The following is an 18,378-nucleotide window of genomic DNA, read 5'->3' as shown; positions in this document are numbered from 1 at the left end:
CTAACACAACACTGTAAAGCAACTATACTTAAACAAAAATTAATAAAAAATTAGAAATATAGAGAATGCCCCCCCCAAAACCCTACAGCTATAAAACCCCTGTAGTTATTGACAGAAATTTACTTTTAAAATGATAAAAAAAAAAAATGGGCTCAATAGAAATAGCTAAAAGGAGAATGGTAAAAGTGAAAAAAATTCAATAAAAATATGGAAATTCATTTTAAAGATGCCAGAGGCAAGATTTGGGTACTGAAAAATAATGGAAGTATGCAAACATATTACAAAACAACAAAGCTCTTGTCAGTTTCCTGACTCCTTATGGTAATTATCCTGAAAGGTCAGAGAAGAGTTTTCTTGACTGTGCAAGCTAACTTAGGACAATAAATGCTGTTTTAAAAGCAGTAGAAGGCGCTGGAGAACAATAGGTTTGTGTCAGCAAGTCCTGGATAGGACAGAGTAGGCCACAGGAGCTCACCCCTCTGGACTCTTCCTCCCTCCCTGCCTAGGAAATCTGACAAAAAGCCCAGTGGATTTGCTTGCTAGCTTCATTTCTGCAGCCTTCAACCCCACCATCCACCTCCCCTGGCAGTCAGACCCTTTTCCTCTACACTTTGATGGCAAGTCTCTGACCAAGGTCACCAAAGATTCCCCATAATGCCACTAAATCCTCTAGTCTTCACACAATCCTTGGCTGGGTGACGCACTGCTGACTACCCCCTGGATCTTTGCCAACTCCCACTTCCTCAACTCCTTCTTTCCTGATTTTGCCTCAGCATCTCTGACAGAAACCACTCAGATGTCTCCAGCAGTGCCCTGTTTTCTACCTGCCCCTTAAATGTGGGTGGTTCCAGGGTTCCCCGAAAGGTTTGCTTGTTCTCATGGCTTCCACTGCCATTTCTGTGCTGAAAACTGCTATACCTGTGTCTGGTTTTGGCTTCCATCTTGCCCAGCCCAGCCAAGTGCTTCTAAGGATCTAGCACACCACCCACTGCAGACTGTGCAGGGAAACTTACAAATAGCCCATTTTACCACCACCTCCAGAATCTAAACACCTAACATCATCTGCAAATCACTTGTCCCTTCTTTCTCTATTCCTCCTCCCATTATGCCTTCATCTAACCCTTAGGAGATGACAGATGTCACCAATGGAAAAACAACCTTGGTCTTCAGATATGAGCACATCGTTCCACTAGTAAAAGGGAAGTGTTCACTCAGATGCTCCCTGCTCTGTGAGTACTACCTTGTCCAGCCAATTTCAAACCTCTTTCACCTCCCCACCAGCCTTCCCAAACCCCTTTACCTTGCTCTACTTTTTCTTTTTTCCATAATACTTACCACCTTCTGGCATACTGTACAATTAACTTATTGATTATATGCATTTTTGTTGTCTGTCTCCCAGCTAGAATGAAAGCTGCAAAATGGCAGAAATGTTTGTTTTATTCTCTGGTGTATCCCCAGTGCTTAGTGCCAAACTTTCAATAATTCATTTTTGCATGAATAAGTGAATAAAGCAATAACACAAGAGCAATTCACGAGGCATGTGAGAATCAGAAAGAGATACAGGATGCAAATGAGTCCAGAGGACATGGTTCAAAATTCCATCCATTATAGTGTAATAAGCATTAGTAGGGTATTATCAGGGGCTTCCCTGGTGGCTCAGAAAGAATCAACCTGCAATGCAGGAGACCTAAGTTTGATCCCTGGGTCGGGAAGAGGGTATTATCAGTGGCTATGCAAAAGAGAATAATCAGTGGGCCTAAAAATGGCCCCAGCTAATATATTAGATGGATACTTTCAAGTCAGAAATACTATGCTATATTGTATGATTAGAACCTGAAATTTGTGTGGTTTGTTAAATCCCACATGTCAGGTAACATGTTAGACAAAAGCTGACCACAAGAAGGAGGCTTTCCCAATAGTTTCCTGCTTCACCTTAAGTGGGATGTCCGGGGTATATTAGTCATGATTTTTTAAAAATTTTCTGTATTTTATGATGCTTTGGCATCCTGGGACCTTGTGGACTTAGAGGAGGACTACTCCCTCCCCTAGGGTTAGCTAATTCCTAAAAATAGCAAACAACTTGCTGCAAACAAGCCAATCCTAAGTCTATATCCTCCATCTGCCTCCTTTTATCAGGATCCTGCTTCCCAAGACAATATCCCTCTGCCCTAAATCACTCCAGGGCTAGGTACCAGAAAACCAGGGACCATCCTCATGGCCAGAGCCTGCCAAAATTATTCACACTATTCAAGCCTGCTCTGTTTGCCTACTCTGCCTCACTCATTCCTTTTCACAAAAACTGCACTAAAGGCTCTTGCTTACATTTCCCCTTCACTCTTTTTGCCTCCTGACTGACTCTGGCGCTTCCCCATGTGGCCCTGAATTGTGTGGAGTGCATCCTGATTCTAGGAAGCTGTAAGAACTTATTCTTTCGTGGCAGTCATTTCCATGTCTGTGTGTCTTACCATAATTTAATAAAAGAAATCCCAGGAATGTTTTAAAATACAGGGCCTGTGACGCTTCTGGTCAGACTTTTACAACCCTGAATTTATGACTAAGAAACAGCTAAACTGAACTGGCAAATGTATTCCATTTGCTTAACTAAGTAACACAAAGAAGGTATTAAAAACAAGAACACTTTGGGAACGTTCTGTTTGGACAAGTGTACTGACAAATGTTGAAGGCTTGTGTTGCTCCAAATGGGCTTCTCTTTTCTTTTTTTAAGATCGTTGAAATGCTTAAGAGAATTTGATCCACTAAATGCTAGAAAAGTTTTCCACATTAGATTTGTGAATCTGCCTTTGTAGCTGTGAGAGAACCAAATGCATTAACTTTGTAAATATAGTTTGAAACATCTAAGATCATTCAGTTAATTCAAGTTGAAACCGATGCTAAATATTGAGGAAAATTTGGTTTGTCAAATTTATGAAATAAGAGCGTATTAATCAAATAACCAATTAAAGTGATGGTTCTTTTTCTTACACAGAAATCACTTAGGTTATAAATATAGCTTATATGTTGAGCTTAAAAGCTGAAAAGTAAAGGTTTTTATATTTATTATGTTGATAAATTAAATAGTAAGACACAAGTAATGGTAAGAATATTTTTCTGTGCATGAAAGCTCTTTGCACAGAAAAGTCACTAACACTTAAAATTTTTCAAAGGCTTCACAAGGCACCTAAAATCAAGTCTAAAATCCTTCGCACAGTACAAAGTAGCAGAGGCAAGTCAGCCAGTGCATCCGTTTCCTTGTCATCTCTATGCTCCTTTACCCTCTGCCTCACTTCCCATACCCAGTCTCTGGGGCTGCCTATTGCTGGCTGCCAGTTTCCCTATCCCCATAGGTGCTGGTGTCATCTAACCTTCCTCTTCAGCTGGCTCTTTTGTGCCCTTCCTTCAAGTCTCAGCTTGAATGTCTCTTCCAACCAAGCCCCCTTTGAAACAAACACCTATGGCACTCTGTATTTTGCAACTAAAATCCACATTAGAATTCCCACCTATGGGGACTTCAATGGAGGTCCAGTGGTTAAGACTCCAGCTTCCAATGCAGGCGGTGAGGGTCTGATCCCTGGTTGGTCAGGGAACTAAGATCCCATATGCTGTGCAGTGAGAAGGTGAGGGTGGGAGAATAGCATTGAAACATGTATATTATCATATGTGAAACAGAACACCATTCCAGGTTCATTGCATGAGACAAATGCTTAGGGCTGGGGCAATGGGATGACCCAGATGGATGGGATGGGGAGGGAGGTGGGAGGGGGGTTCGGGATGGGGAACACATGTGGGCCCATGGCTGATTCATGTCAGTGTATGGCAGGGACCACTGCAATGTTGTAAAGTAATTGGCCCCCAACTAAAATAAATAAATTTATTAAAAAAAAGAAAAAATAAGAAACAAGAGTTCCCACCTGTGTATTAATTTTTTTGTTCTCCCCTGGGCAGGAACAACTTACCCAGAGTGGTACCATTTGGCCAGGTCCCTAATAGGTGTGTTTTACAGCAATGAGCAAGTCTCTTGTCTTCTGAAATGCAACAAGAAGACCATAAGTGACCCTTCAAACCCCCAGGACTAATCCCAACTCCTGATGTTTGAGGCAAGAGAATGTAAGCCCTCTGCCCCTCATATGACCACCCCCTCCCAATGTAATCCCCTCTCTGTCCAATCTTTCATTTGAGTGCAACCTTTTGGCCAGATCCCTTCATCTATTAAAGATATGATGATTAGCATGATAATAATATTCTAAAGAAATGGAACTGGGCCAGTTGTATAGAAAACAAAGAGAACCTTGACTTCTACCTCACTCCATTCACACACACACTAAATTATTTTGGGATGTATTATAAATTTAAATTTAAAACCTAGGACTACAAAAGATTCCAGGATAAGGTCTAAGAGGATATTTTCACCACTTTGGGGCAGTCAGATTTCATACACAGGACACAGAAAGCCTTAATCACAAAGGGATGGGGTTGTTGAGTTTATTTAAATCTTTTATTCTGCCATACTGGTAAGCACAATATGATATACTTGCCAAGCTGATATTTGAAAATTGATATTTGATACAGCCCCTTTTACTTCTGAAAATCCAAAATCTTAAAAAGCTCATACTTATTAGCATCACCAGAAATGTATCCTAGTGGATCCTGGAATCAGAGGGAAAAAATAGTTACAAAGGATACCATTCGAATAATTGCTGAAATTTGAGTATGGAGTGTATAATTTTACTCAAGTTATGTAAAATACTGAAAGTGTTAGTCCCTCAGTCATGTCTGACTCTTTGCAACCCCGTGGACTGTAGCCCACCAGGCTCCTCTGTCCATGGGATTTTCCAGGCAAGAATACTGGAGTGGGTTACCATTCCCTTCTGCAAGAGGTCTTCCTGACCCAGGGATCGAACCCAGGTCTACCACATTGCAGGTAGATTCTTTATGTCTGAGCCACCAGGGAAGCCCCAAGTTATGTAAGAGACTGTCATTATTATGAAATGCATGATGAAATATTTAGGAATATAAGGATATTTACATGTCATTTACTTTCAAATGAGTCAGGGGAAAACACATATGAGAAAGAGTGAGAAAGAGAGAGACAAGACAGAGATAGAGAGCAAATGTGGCAAAATATTAACAACTGAGGAATCTAGATCAACAACATATGAGTGTTCTTTGTACTATTCTTGAAACTCTTCAGTAAGCTAGAGATTTTTTTTTAACAAAAATATATCAAATTTATTTCAATATCTAGTTTCATTTTTAAATTAAAGCTATTGGACAGTTTTTTTGTAATTTAAAATTCATTATCAGAAGTTAGGAAAGCATTAATAAGCTTTTAACTATTGATAACAACTAAAATTATTAACCATGCATTTTTAAAAGCCATGTTAGAGTAAAAAGTTCCAGTTATGCTACTTAATGAAGGAACTATCCTTTAACTCTTTATTTCTAATTATAGTCTCATTTTGACATAATGTACATCTTTTTCATCGAACCAATACTATGCCAAATGAAAATTTTCCAAATGTTAAGCCTTTCTTTACCGTTTATGAAATAGGACTTTACTGTTACTCTTTAAAAGTTCCTTAAAGGAAATTTGAAATTTTAATTTTCACCATGAACCTGTTTGATAAAAAAAGTAAAGGATGTCACTACCACATTAATTAAAACAAAGAATAGAATAAAAAGCAAAACTGGTATTTATATAATCAACAAATTATCTGAAAAACATTTTAACTACCTCACATTTCTTCTTAGCACAAGTGAGAATAAACTGGTTCCAAGGTACTACAGGTTTGGCATTTTTACTCCAAGTTTTAAACCATATTGTTACTATACTCAAATCATCTCTAAGAAAATGGTGGTGTTCATAAGTACAAAAATTATTATACCCAGTAAGTGGTGTTCTACACAGTCAAGATAATAAGAGAATTCTTTACAAAATTATATTTTGAAAAATGCAGAATGTCTGACAATTACCAGTATCACAGAAGCTAAAATGCGAAAAATACAGGAAATAGAAGTACTCATTAAATAATATTATTTTGCTTTGAGGAAGCCAGAAATGATTCTATTTGAGGAAATAAGTGATAATGATAAGAGATGTAATTAATACACCATATCTCTTTTAAGCCAAAGCCTGCTTTTCACCTCAGGACAATTCTGATTTTTACATTCTTAATCTCCTTTGTCCAGAACAGGGCCCCATTTTAAGCCATTGTTTGAACAGAGTTCATAATCTAAAGCCATTTTTCTCCACAGGATGTTTTCATTTTAGTATTAATACCTAAGTTGCAAAAAGGCAAATGACTAAATCAGTTACAAAGAATTTGTAGAATAAGAGCCAATTTATAGTAACTGTCAACAGACTTCTATACTGAAGCTGAAAAGTTGCTACAGTACAGGTGAGAACTAACATGATTCTTCCATATGCTTAGACTTTGTTTACTAAAAAATACCGTCATAAGATCTGAAAAGAAACCTTACTGGGTCCTTCCAAAGCTGTGTAATTTTCCAAATGACTTCTTCTGGTTGCAGAGCCTGTTCATGCCTTCAATGCTTTTTCAATCATTTAGCTTTTGCAATATTTTTTGGATATTTTTGTTTCTTCTTTTGCTCCTTTTCCCAATCATCTTAGCCAATTTCCAAGACAATACAGCACTTGTTAGAAACAATGGCATTAGGGCCAAAATAACTGTTGAAAAGAAGTCATATGTGTCCTTTGCAGCCCATTCCACAACATACTCAACCTAAGCCTTTATATCAACTCTTTGCAACTCCATGGACTATAACCCGCCAAGCTGTTCTGTCCATGGAATTCTCCAGGCAAGAATACTGGAGTCAGTTGCCACTTCCTACTTCAGAGGATCTTCCCAACCCAGGAATCGAACCTGAATCTCTTGCATCTCCCAGATTGATAGGCAGATTCTTCACCACTAACGCCACCTGGGATTATTAGCCAATCATAATTCCAGATGACCCTTGCTTGGTTGTCTTCTTCTTTACCTCTACCATAAACTCTGACTGAAGGCTTAAAATCTATATACTCCAAGCTGGAAGCAGGAAGGCAGAAGCCGTGGCTCTCCCGACCTGCCCACAGGCCAGTGCTCACTTGGATCCTAGAGTTGTTGTTGTTTTAATTTTAAGAACAACAATAACAAAATTATTGCTGAAACTGAGTTGAATCCTGTCTCCCAAAGATTTCCATCTCTTTGGATCTAATTCTGTCCCTTACATGATCTTTCTGGACAAACATGTTTTTCCACTATAATACCATTTCAGACATCAGAATGATGGTATCATGACTCTCCCCAGCTTTTTCTCAGCAGATAATCTGGGTGAGAACTTCACCCCTTTCCTGATCTCTACCCTTCTTTGCTCCCTTGTTCTTCTTTCTCTTCCACGCAGGGCAGATATATAAACACACGTACACACACACACACACACACACACATACACACAAACACACTCACAAGTGTATATATTAAGTGTGGTGTCTTACTTTGGGAACCTCTGTCAGCTCCTACATGTGCAGAGCTGTCCATGGGAATGCACAAGGAGTAATTTTCTTCCCTGCATAAAAATCTCAACAATGTCAAAGGCTTCTCAATGAGACTGTGACACAGCCTGTCACTCACTGCATTGGCAAAGAAAAACTAGAGAGCAAAGCATTGTCTCTTTTGGCAGGACTGTGAGACGAATGGAGTCTCAGGAACTCACAGTGTGTGGAAAAGAGAAGAAATAAGACATAAAGGCCTGCTGTAGAAAGGTTGCTATGGTGTGATGTGTTTTCCCCACCCTATCACTCTTTTCAGAGGCAGAAAAAAAAATGAATGATGGTAGATTTCACCAATTCTTTCATAAGTGAATGAATGAGGCTTTCCTAAAGAAAACTGTCTCACAAAATCAATGGCTCCATCACACAAATCTGGCGACACAATCAGACATTAGGAATCAAGATAGCCACAAGTTCTACTCAGTGCACAAAGGCACAGATGGATCTGAATTCTGAGGATGTATATTCACATTTAAAGTATTGACTGGTGGCATGGATTGCATCAGACCTACCAAGAGTGAAAAGTAAAAGAGAAATTGTTAGTCAATCAGTTGTGTCCGACTCTGTGGCCCCATGGACTGTAGCCCACCAGGCTCCTCTGTCCATGGAATTTCCCCAGGCAAGAATACTGGAGTGAGTAGCCATTTCCTTCTCCAGGGCATTTCCCCAATCCAGGGATCAAGCCCAGGTCTCCTGCATTATAGGCAGATTCTTTACTGTCTGAGCCACCAGGGAAGCCCCAAGAACACTGGAGTGGCTAGCCATTCCCTTCTCCAGGAGATCTTCCTGACCCACAGATGTGAACCTGGGTCTCTTGCATTGTAGGTGATTCTTTACCATCTGAGCCACTCGGTAAGGTACACTTAGCATGACCATAACCTAGCTATAGCAATGAATGCCTCATAAATGTATTTTTACCAAGATAGCTCCAAACCTGTTTGCCAGTGTGTTCCCAGGGCTTGGAACAGGAGGTTTGAAATATAGCTAGCTTCTCAAGGTCCCTTCTACCTCCTTGATGCTGAGCACAAAGAGTTTTTGCAGACTCTGTGGTAAAAGTAGAACATTAGCACCATCTAAAGGCTACATACCAAATGTCCTGCCAGTGTAAATGTTGTCCGAAACAGTGTTTACTGTGATGTAATGCTTTGGAGTGTTGACACTGAAAATTCTTGCCTACTGAAAAAGAAACAGTGGGCCAGTATCACATGCTATGTGTCTGAGATGGTTATATTTCTGGAGAGGTACATGTTATCTGTAGTGCTTGCCTGTTTGAAAGAGTAGGCCTTTTAAAAAACTTTTTATAGAAATATTGATTTACAACATTGTGTTTCAGGTGTACAACAAAATGGTTCAATTATACCTATATGTATAAACACATACATTATTTTTTTTACATTCTCTTCCCTTATAGGTTATTATAAGATATTGAGTAGAGTTCTCCATATTAAACAGTAGGTCTTTGTTGGTTATCTATTTTATATATGGCAGGGTATACCTGCTAATCCCAAACTCCTAATTTATCCATCTCTCCCCTTCCCAAAAGTAGGTCATGTTTATCAAAAGCTGTACTGGCTTGCTGTATTGTAGGGACCTGTTATTCCTTAGCTCAAACTGCCAGTGGGTCTAGTCTGAACTTGGCCATTGGTGCAGTGGGGAGGAGGTTGAGGAGCGAGGAGAACTGGGTGGTTATGAAATAGCCATTATCCTTGTAGGAGAGATGGGGGCTCCAGGTCTGCTTTGCTGTTTGCTAGGTTTGTGGCCTTAACCTCTCTGATCCTCTTGGGCATAAAGCAAAGTTGCTCAACTAGAGTATCTTTAGGGGCTTCTCCTCTTCTACCATCAGTGTTGCCCTGTGTTTTGAGATGATGATGTAACCTGGTCCCATACCTCTATTTTATATGATTTTGGGGAGCAAAAAGAAAATGATCCAGGAAACTTTCTGTTATGTTAAACCCAGCTGAGTTGTACCCAAATCCTTTGGGTTCAAAGGCAAGAAAAGTCTGACTTACAGTTTCTTTGGAAAGTTTCCAGGGCCCCAGTAGTAAGCTAGAGTCCCCAGATTCCCTAGAAGTTACTAAGGACCTATTAGAAATAGGAGCTGGTCTTTAAAAGACTTGAGTGGTAGGAGGATTTTACAATAGATCGACCCTCTGATACAGTCATCCAATGGGAATGTGACTTCTGAAGGTCCTACCTTGGCAGGTGTGGGGATAGAGAGTGGATGCAGCAAAAAGAAAAAGAATTTTAAGCTTAGTAGAGATGTAGGGCTTCCCAGGTGGCGCTAGAGGTAAAGAACCTGCCTGACAATGCAGGAGTCGAAAGAGACATAGACTTGATCCCTGAGTCGGGAAGATCCCCTGGAGGAGGGCGTGGCAACCCACTCCAGTATTCTTGCCTGGAGAATCCCATGGACAGGGGAGCCTGGTGGGCTACAGTCCATGGGGTCACAAAGAGTCAGAGATGACTGAAGTGACTGAGCACACGCGCATGCAGACAGAGATTTGTGGTTAGTTTGCCTCTGCCCCTTACTGGTCGTGAGACTCAGGGCAAATCACTCAACCGCTCTAAGCTTTTGTTTCCATGTCTGTAAAATGCACCTAACAACCAAGTTGTTGAGAGGATTAAATTAGACATTGTACTCATCTAGTCTAGCCCAATACTGGATGCAGCATAAATATCCCATGAATGATGTCACAAGCTTATTATTTTAAAATCAGACTCTCCCGTTTAAGGCAGCACAGTGAACAAAGAAAGGTTTGAGATTTTTGTACATTAGCACAAGCCCCAGCAATAGATTTTGAGTCTCCCGATCTAACAATGCTTGCCAGGTTCCTCTGACACGCAGCCTGGGTTCTTGCTTTTGTCTTTCAAAATGGCCTCTCAGCTTGGTGCTTCTTGAGTGTCTGCCATCAGTTGCACCTTTCCCCTGCACCATCTTGCTTCTGCTTTTAGCACAGGTGGCTTTGCTGTCAGGATATTTGAAGTCTTCCTTTGATGGCCCTGCAACTAAGCAACTTAATTATGAATGAGCACTCTGCCTAAAAGCCTGTATCACTCTGCTCTTATTTTTGTTCAAGTACCCCTGGCATATAGCCAGGGACTCGATATACAAAAGCAAAGGGATGACCGACCCACCCACCCACCACTGAACGACCCCACTCCCTTCCCATCCATCTGCTGCTTGCTGCCTTTGTTAGAAGGGAAGAGAGGAAGAGTGAGCTACGAGGAAAAGATCATGAAAATATAATACATTTTTGTGAAATATATTGATAACATATTTAACCTTTAAAAAAAAGTTCTCAAAATGAATGATGCATTATCAGCAATTATTCTGTTCCAAGATTGGTCAAAGCAATGAGCTTACTTCTACTTTTAATCACTTATATAAAATATCACCCATGTACAACTCTTGAAAAGAAGAACAGGAAACATGAGAAACTCAATAAGTAAAAATACAAGGTTTCTTTGTGGTGAAAGTACAGCAGAAACTTTATCTTAAGAATAGGTAAGTGTTAGAGCAGGGCTCTGTGTGTGTGTGTGTGTGTGTGTGTGTGTGTAGAATGTCCATGATATGGGAAGAGATCTTCATAATCTGGTCTACAAAACTGAGTAGTAGAAAACATAAGTGATGCTCTCTGGATCACACAGCAGTTTGGTGGTGGAGCCAGGAGGGCATTTGGATTTCCTGACTCCTAGATATTGTTGAGCAAGGCCATGTGGACAGTAAAGTCTCCAAAATGTCCAAGTAACTGTTGCTTGTGTTACTGTTGCGTTTGAACTGTTACTAAACCAGTTCAACCTCTTTTTTTGTTCCCTCAACCTCTTTGCTCTTGTTCTTAGACTTGTCCACTATATTTGTCCCCTTTTTACAAAAAGATTTCAGTACATATATTTCAAAAATAATATATGGTTGGAATTGACATGCACTGTGAATGTAAAATAAGCACCAGATTTCAAAGACTTGATATGACAAAAAGAATGTGAGCAATCTTAGTGATAAATTTTCTTATTGATTACATGTTGAAACAATTTTGGGGTAGATTGGATTGAGTAAAATATGTTGTTAAAATTAATTTTACCTGTTTAAAAAAAATTTTAGTGCTGCTACTATGGAGTTAAAAATGATTTATGTGGCTCACATTACAGCTTCGATCATGTAGAATTATAATCTTCCAATTTGAATCAGATATTCTACTCTTCGTTCAAATCCAAGATTTGCAACAAAGGCTTCTGGCTAAGGGTAAATGACTACTGTTTTGGCAAAATAGAATTTAATGTAAGAAATAATTGATTTAGGTATATTAAGCTGTGCTAATCAATAATTGTCCTGTTTGGGGCAGATTATGTAAATTGTGCTAATCCATAGTTGTACTAATCTGGTAAAGTAGAAATTAATGTAAGGCATAAATGATTTAAATGCATTAATTTGTACTATTTACTATAACCCTCCCTTCCTTGTGGTAGAACATACAGTCCCTGACTCTCTGGTGTCTTTAAGTTTAAATGCAACCAAAAATGTGCCTTCATAAAGTTCTTCCAGCAGGCCACTACTCAGGATGTATCTCAGAATAGGCTCATTAACTCACAGCTGTAAGCTGTTATTAAAGGGTGGGGTGTGAAGCAGAGGGAGAGAAGACAGGGCTTTTGAGAATAACTGAATGATGGGAGGAAGAAAAGGCTGTACATTACTTGAGAATAAATTAATTTCCCAGAAATATATTAAAAAGCTTGCACATTGTTTTCATCTAAGCTTGATTCATGCATGGAGGAGGGCAAATGAAATGATCTAATAAATGTCTTCTGCCTCTAGAGTGAATGTAATTTTAAAGCAGAATACACAAGCTAAAAATTAAGCTACAAAATAGCAACCAACTTTGATTTATTTCTACCAATTTAGTACTATAATTTTAAAAGTGAAAACTTTGTATTGTATAGTAATATAATGGAAAATCTTAGGAATGCATAAATTTTTCTGGGGAAGCATATGGATAAGAATACCATTCAGTTTAGGCAAAGCTCTATTTGAGAAGTTGCAACTTGTTCTAACTCTGAATGCATAATGCAAATGGTTGCTAATACTCATGAGTGCTACTCAGTGCCAGGCATTGTTCTGGGTTTCTACACATCATGTATTAACTTATTTAATCGTCATGATAGAACCATGAATTCTATTCATAGACTCATCCCACCTTACAGATGTGAAATCCAAGGCACGGAAAGACCAGATAGCTTGCCCAGAAGTCACATGGCTAGTAAACAGCAGAGCAGGGGTGTAAGGCAGTCTGGCCTCAGAGTTCATGATCTTAACATACAACGAGCACTCTGAGTTAGTGAGTAAAAGTGTCCAAACCATTAAAGAAAGTCTTAGAATATTGGTTTCAACAACAATAATGAAGAATTCATTTGCATGGATCATGGGAAACTGCCATGCAAGAAGAATCAAGGATTTAGCATTGGCCAATGGCGTGAGCCTTGGTTGAAAAGTCAGAAGACACAGGATCAGAAACCTCTATAACAGTGATCCCCAACCTTCTGGCAACAGGAACCGATTTCATGGAAGACAATTTTTCCATGGACCAGGCGGCTGGGGCGAGTGGTAGGAGAGTGGTTTCTGAAAGAGTCTCATAAGGAGCATGCATCCTAAATCCCTTGCATGCACAGTTCACTGTAGGGTTTGAGCTCCTATGAGAATCTAATGCCGCTGTTGATATGACAGGAGATGGAGCTCAAGCAATGAGAGCCATGGGGAGCAGCTATAAATACAAATGAAGCTTCACTCTCTGGCCCATGGCTCACCTCCTGCTGTGTGGCCAGAGGGAGGGATGTGGGGTGTAGGGGGGAGGGATGGGGGGTTGAGGAACCCTGTTCTATAGAGTGAGACAGTGGGATGATGTGCCTTCCATGTACCTTTATCAGACCAATTATTCTGTTAGTATTATGGTTTCTGAGAGCTTCTTCCAATGACAATTACCTAAAAACTCATGAACCACAAATGAAGTTGTGGAATTTAGTAAGGGCTGGTGAAGGAGACTGTCCCAATGTGAAGAGGAAATAATTGGACACTAGGATTATGGGAAAAACACTGCTGGTGTTGACCAAAATTGAAGAGGACACATTGTTAAGAATTTAGTTATTTAAAACCAAACACAGGGTTTAGGATGTCAGCTCTTACCAGGAAAGATCTTTACCTCTTTAAAATTTTTTCCACTGCACATATGCATGGATAGTTACTTTAATACACTTTGCGATGATGATGGCAATATTAGGTTTAGCGATTGTCTTGAAGATAAAGAAGAATTCTCGGATACCAAAGAAAGTCTGAATGATTAGAAACCATAAGAACTTACTTGTACTGTCTGTAAAGTGAGGGTAATATTAACCTCATGGTCTGTTGGAAGGATTAAATGAGATAAAGCAGAGGAAGTGCCAAGCTCAATGTCTGCTTCATTATGCTCTGTTAATCAAGTTTAAAAATGATGACAATGATGATGACAATGACAGGCCACACAAGTCAAACTGCACTAAGGTAGCCATGTCTAACTCTCAACAATTTTAAAATAAAACATTCAGTTTAACATCTATACATAACATGAAAATATTGAAGCTGTTCAAAAGATTACAGCCAAATATGACAGGATTTTAAACTCACAAGTTCAGCTTTGGTTTCATATATAATTTGAAATATATTTATTTTCTGCAGAAGCTTATGCTCAAATAGCATATTCTCTAAAGTTCCATTGAATCAAACCCCTCATGCTTTGTGTCAACAAGCCCTTTACATTCTGGGATGGTAGTTTGCTAATGAGAACTGAGAGATGCCAACACAAAATGGTTTGGTGGTCATTGCCTTCTGTTTTTAAGTTTCAGGAAAAAAAAAAAAAAGAAGGTGTTACAGAATTGCAAAGAACCTCTGGTCTCTTATCCAGGAGATTTTTGTAGTAATTAATTTACCTCATAAGGATGAGATACCATCTGTGCAAGTGCTGTACCATTATAATGTTATTATTGAAAGTCATAGCCCCTTGGTTTAAAAATGGCCTCCTTAAAACCAAGCACACAGGAACATCTGCTTGTGGATTATCTCTATGTGTCACCAGTGAACTTATTATAGTCATCTCTCACCCTCGCTAGGTTGTACACGTATGAAAATCAAAGCTATGGCTTTTTCACCTCAGTATCTCCAGCATTTAGATATTGGTACATATGTTGATGGAGAAGGAAATGGCAACCCACTCCAATGTTCTTGCCTGGAGAATCCCAGGGATGGGGGAGCCTGGTGGGCTGCCGTCTATGGGGTCGCACAGAGTCAGACACGACTGAAGCGACTTAGCAGTAGCACATATGTTGAAGCTGTGCATTTAGAGGAAGCAGAAACATTGATTTGAACCCTAAATATTATGGACCATTTCAGAAGACAAGATGGCTTAGATGCACTTGCTTCCTTTTCCAGGCCAATAAAATATGTAAAAGTTATTGTTGCAGGTTTGGTTCCCAAGACTCAGAGGCTAAGATGGAGGTGTGATGCAAGGTATTTATTAGGGATCATCACAAACACAAAGAGAGAAGCACACCTGGCCAGAAAGAGAAGTAGAGCTGACATGCCTCAGCCAACAAGCCTCAGCCAACCCAGTTGGACAGCTCTGGCTAGAGTTGTCTTTCATCAGAGTAATATAGCCAGGCTCTTATGACTCCACCTACATTAGTCACTGGATGTGAAAGCCACCCCTGGAAGAGCATACCCTTGGGCAAGGCGACTCTGCAGCTGAGGCGATCTTGGAGAAGACTGACAGCTGAGGCAACAAATCCTTCCTTGGTGCATGGATGTCCATGTCCACCCTAGTCACCAAATTTTAAATGTTCTGTCTGCCATGTGAGAAGATGGCATTAACATTGGAGGGTACAGCATGTCTTTAATCAAAGAGAAATTTGGAATTACATTCATAACTGAGTTAAAGAATTTACCCATGTTTTCATAGATTTCTGGTAGAATCTACCAAAATATTTCATAAATATAGTGAAGAGTTCAGGGAAAACTTTGATTTGTTGGCATACGATGTCATTTTCTCATGAACTATTGTCCTTCAGCAAGCGGTGGCTGGGTACTTCTTTGTACATTAAAATAGATGTTACTAAGCCTGTTTCAATGGGCAGTCTTTCTGGGGTGAAACAATATACCTATGGCAGAACCTGGGTAGAACCTTTCTGCCCAGATCCAAGCCTCTCCATTATTCTAGTTCCTGAAGGGAATGGGCTTGTCCGTCTACCCCGATGTGGCTGTGTCCTGGGGTCATGAATCAGCATCAGCAGGGCATGGCTTCCATTTCTGATCTAAGCCTTCCCAACTACCCATGCATTTGGTGTTTCATCTTGTGTAGCGCTCTTATTCAAGTGTGTATGTTTCAATGAGGCCTGAAAAAGTAACCAAAAGTAAATCTGTATCTTAACTTCTCCAAGGTCACAAGAAAGAAATCAACTTACCCAAACAGTTCCCCAGTCATAACATGTAGGCACCACATTCTACCTAATACAAAACCATGGATTGAGTGGATTAGCAAACTCTTGAGTTTAGAAGAAAACCAATGTTATTTCCTCAAGACCCAAACCAGTTGAATTGTTCTTCAATCTAAGCTTCTGAGGAAAGTTCAGGTGGTTACATGAAGAAAACTAAAGTGATTGGTCTGGGAAATTGAGAATTCGAGAAAATCATTTCAGTCCATAAACCTCTCCATTTTCTACTGCACTATTAACACATTATTATTAAATGCTTATAAATTATGAGGGTAAGATCAACTTACCCTAAAGGAAATCCTTATCCTATCCTAAAGGAAATCCTTATCCTTATACTAAAGGAAATCAGCCCTGAATATTCATTGGAAGGACTGATGCTGAAGCTGAAACTCTAATAATTTGGCCACCTGATGGGAAGAACTGACTCACTGGAAAAGACCCCAATGCTGGGAAAGATTGAAGGCAGGAGGAGAAGGGGACAGCAGAGGATGAGATGGTTGGATGGCATCACCGACTCAATGGACATGAGTTTGAGTAAGCTCTGGGAGTTGATGATGGACAGGGAAGCCTGGCATGCTGCAGTCCATGGGATCGCAAAAAGTAGGACACGACTGAGTGACTGAACTGAACTGAAGATCAGCTTATAAGAGGCTTGCCCTCCACCATTGTGGATTATCACACACATTTTAAAGATGTAAGTTGCTAAGATTATAACATATTTTAATTTCCCTTTATTCATTCAGAGCAAACGGGGAAGACATTCCTTTGGCATTTCAAGAACGTAGTGTTTTTAACTGATCAATGTTTTCATTTAGTTATCTCTCAATCCTTAGGGGTAGACATTAACATATGGCTAAATATGTTTAATTTTTTAAAGATATAATGCAAATTCCATAGTAACTTACTATCCAATAATGTCTAAATTCTCTCCATTCCCAGGGCTATTTTTAGGTCTTTTGGAAAACTGTAACTCTTTTTCCTCTTTCTCAGCCTTGATATGCCCCATTAAATTTTACTCCGTCTCGCTATGCTCTTTTCCAGCCCATTCACCATAGTCAACATCCAAGATCCTGAGAAAAGCAGGACTCCTTTCAGGGGCAATGGGAAGGGAAGAACCCACAGTTGTGGAGAACAGGAAGTCTGGGTTCTAGTCTGAAATCCAAGACTAAGTGTTTGACTTTGGCCAAATTCCAGGGTTTCTGCAGGTCTCCATTTGCTCAGAGAGAGGAGGATGGAAGCTTTTTAATGGCCCTCCCAATGCCACTGTTCTCTAACGTTCCAAGCATATTCTACTTTTTTCCATGGGGGAAACTTTGACAATAGACCATGTAATAGAATTGGAAGGAAACACTTTCTATGGCTTTCAGAGAATTTGGAAAATATGAGTCATAAAACTGCCCCCCTCCAGTCCCACATTGGTAGCAAGGAAATAAAAATTTACTTTAGGGCATATGACTCTCAAAGCAAATTGTTTTCCAAGCCAGGAAGAGATATTTTAAGATTAGAAACACTATTTTCACTTTTTGATTAGTGACATGAAAGAATAGCTATAAATGTGACCAGCAGTTAATACTTTCATTATCAGTTATGAATTATAACAATTTAACTTTAGGTGTTATATTTAACTCTTTTTTTATGACAAAATTTCTCTTCTATAATGGTCCAAATTACCACTTCATATTTGCCTTCAGAATGAGGAGAACCTCCAATTTAGTGGATTGGCTGGCTGGCTCTGTCACCATCAAGGTTAAGATCAAGGTCAAGGTTTAATAGTATTAGTCTCATTCTGTTCCAAAGCCACAAATATAAATTTAACCCTGCTGGCTTTCTTTAAAACGTGTGAAAGTTATGCCAAAGAATGTACAAAACCATCATCACTACAGGAAACGTAATTCATGTGTTAACTGTACTAACAGTGGGATGCACATCATCTCTGGTGAACCAAGACAGCAAGGTGTCATGGTTGCCTTGGAAACTGAGTTGCCAGCCTGGGTTAGTGTTGAGATGCTTAAAGTGGACACAGCACTATGCCAGCACCATGAGTATTCTTGCAATGCTCCTAAGTACCATTGGTCCTGGATCAGTGGGCACAGAATGGCACAGGAACCATTGTCTGTGAACTATTTGTTCTCCTTCTGGTTCTTCAGACTTCATTTATGGATACTTATTTTCTTCTGAGAATAGTGCCTAAGAGATGCACCAGATTTTGTGCCCATTCAATAAGCTAGATTCTGAGACTAAAAGCCACATTTCATAAGCCCCCACTACCCTAGTACATTGATTTCCAAAAAAATGCCCCCACCCAGTATCTTCTGAAACCTTAT

The 18,378-nt window shown here is 39.6% G+C and overlaps 1 pseudogene; it reads right to left on the bottom strand.

Annotated features, from left to right (window-relative positions):
- Positions 1 to 6,543: 6,543 nt before the first annotated feature.
- Positions 6,544 to 6,773, bottom strand: LOC145535725 (small integral membrane protein 15-like; annotated as a pseudogene).
- Between the last annotated feature and the right edge of the window lie 11,605 nt (positions 6,774 to 18,378).

Source organism: Giraffa tippelskirchi, chromosome X (genome assembly GCF_054371585.1).
Source record: "Giraffa tippelskirchi isolate mGirTip1 chromosome X, T2T-mGirTip1v1.2.pri, whole genome shotgun sequence".
Lineage (NCBI taxonomy): Eukaryota > Metazoa > Chordata > Mammalia > Artiodactyla > Giraffidae > Giraffa > Giraffa tippelskirchi.
The sequence above is the reverse complement of the archived record's forward strand: the minus strand, read 5'-3'. Positions and strand labels throughout refer to the sequence as shown.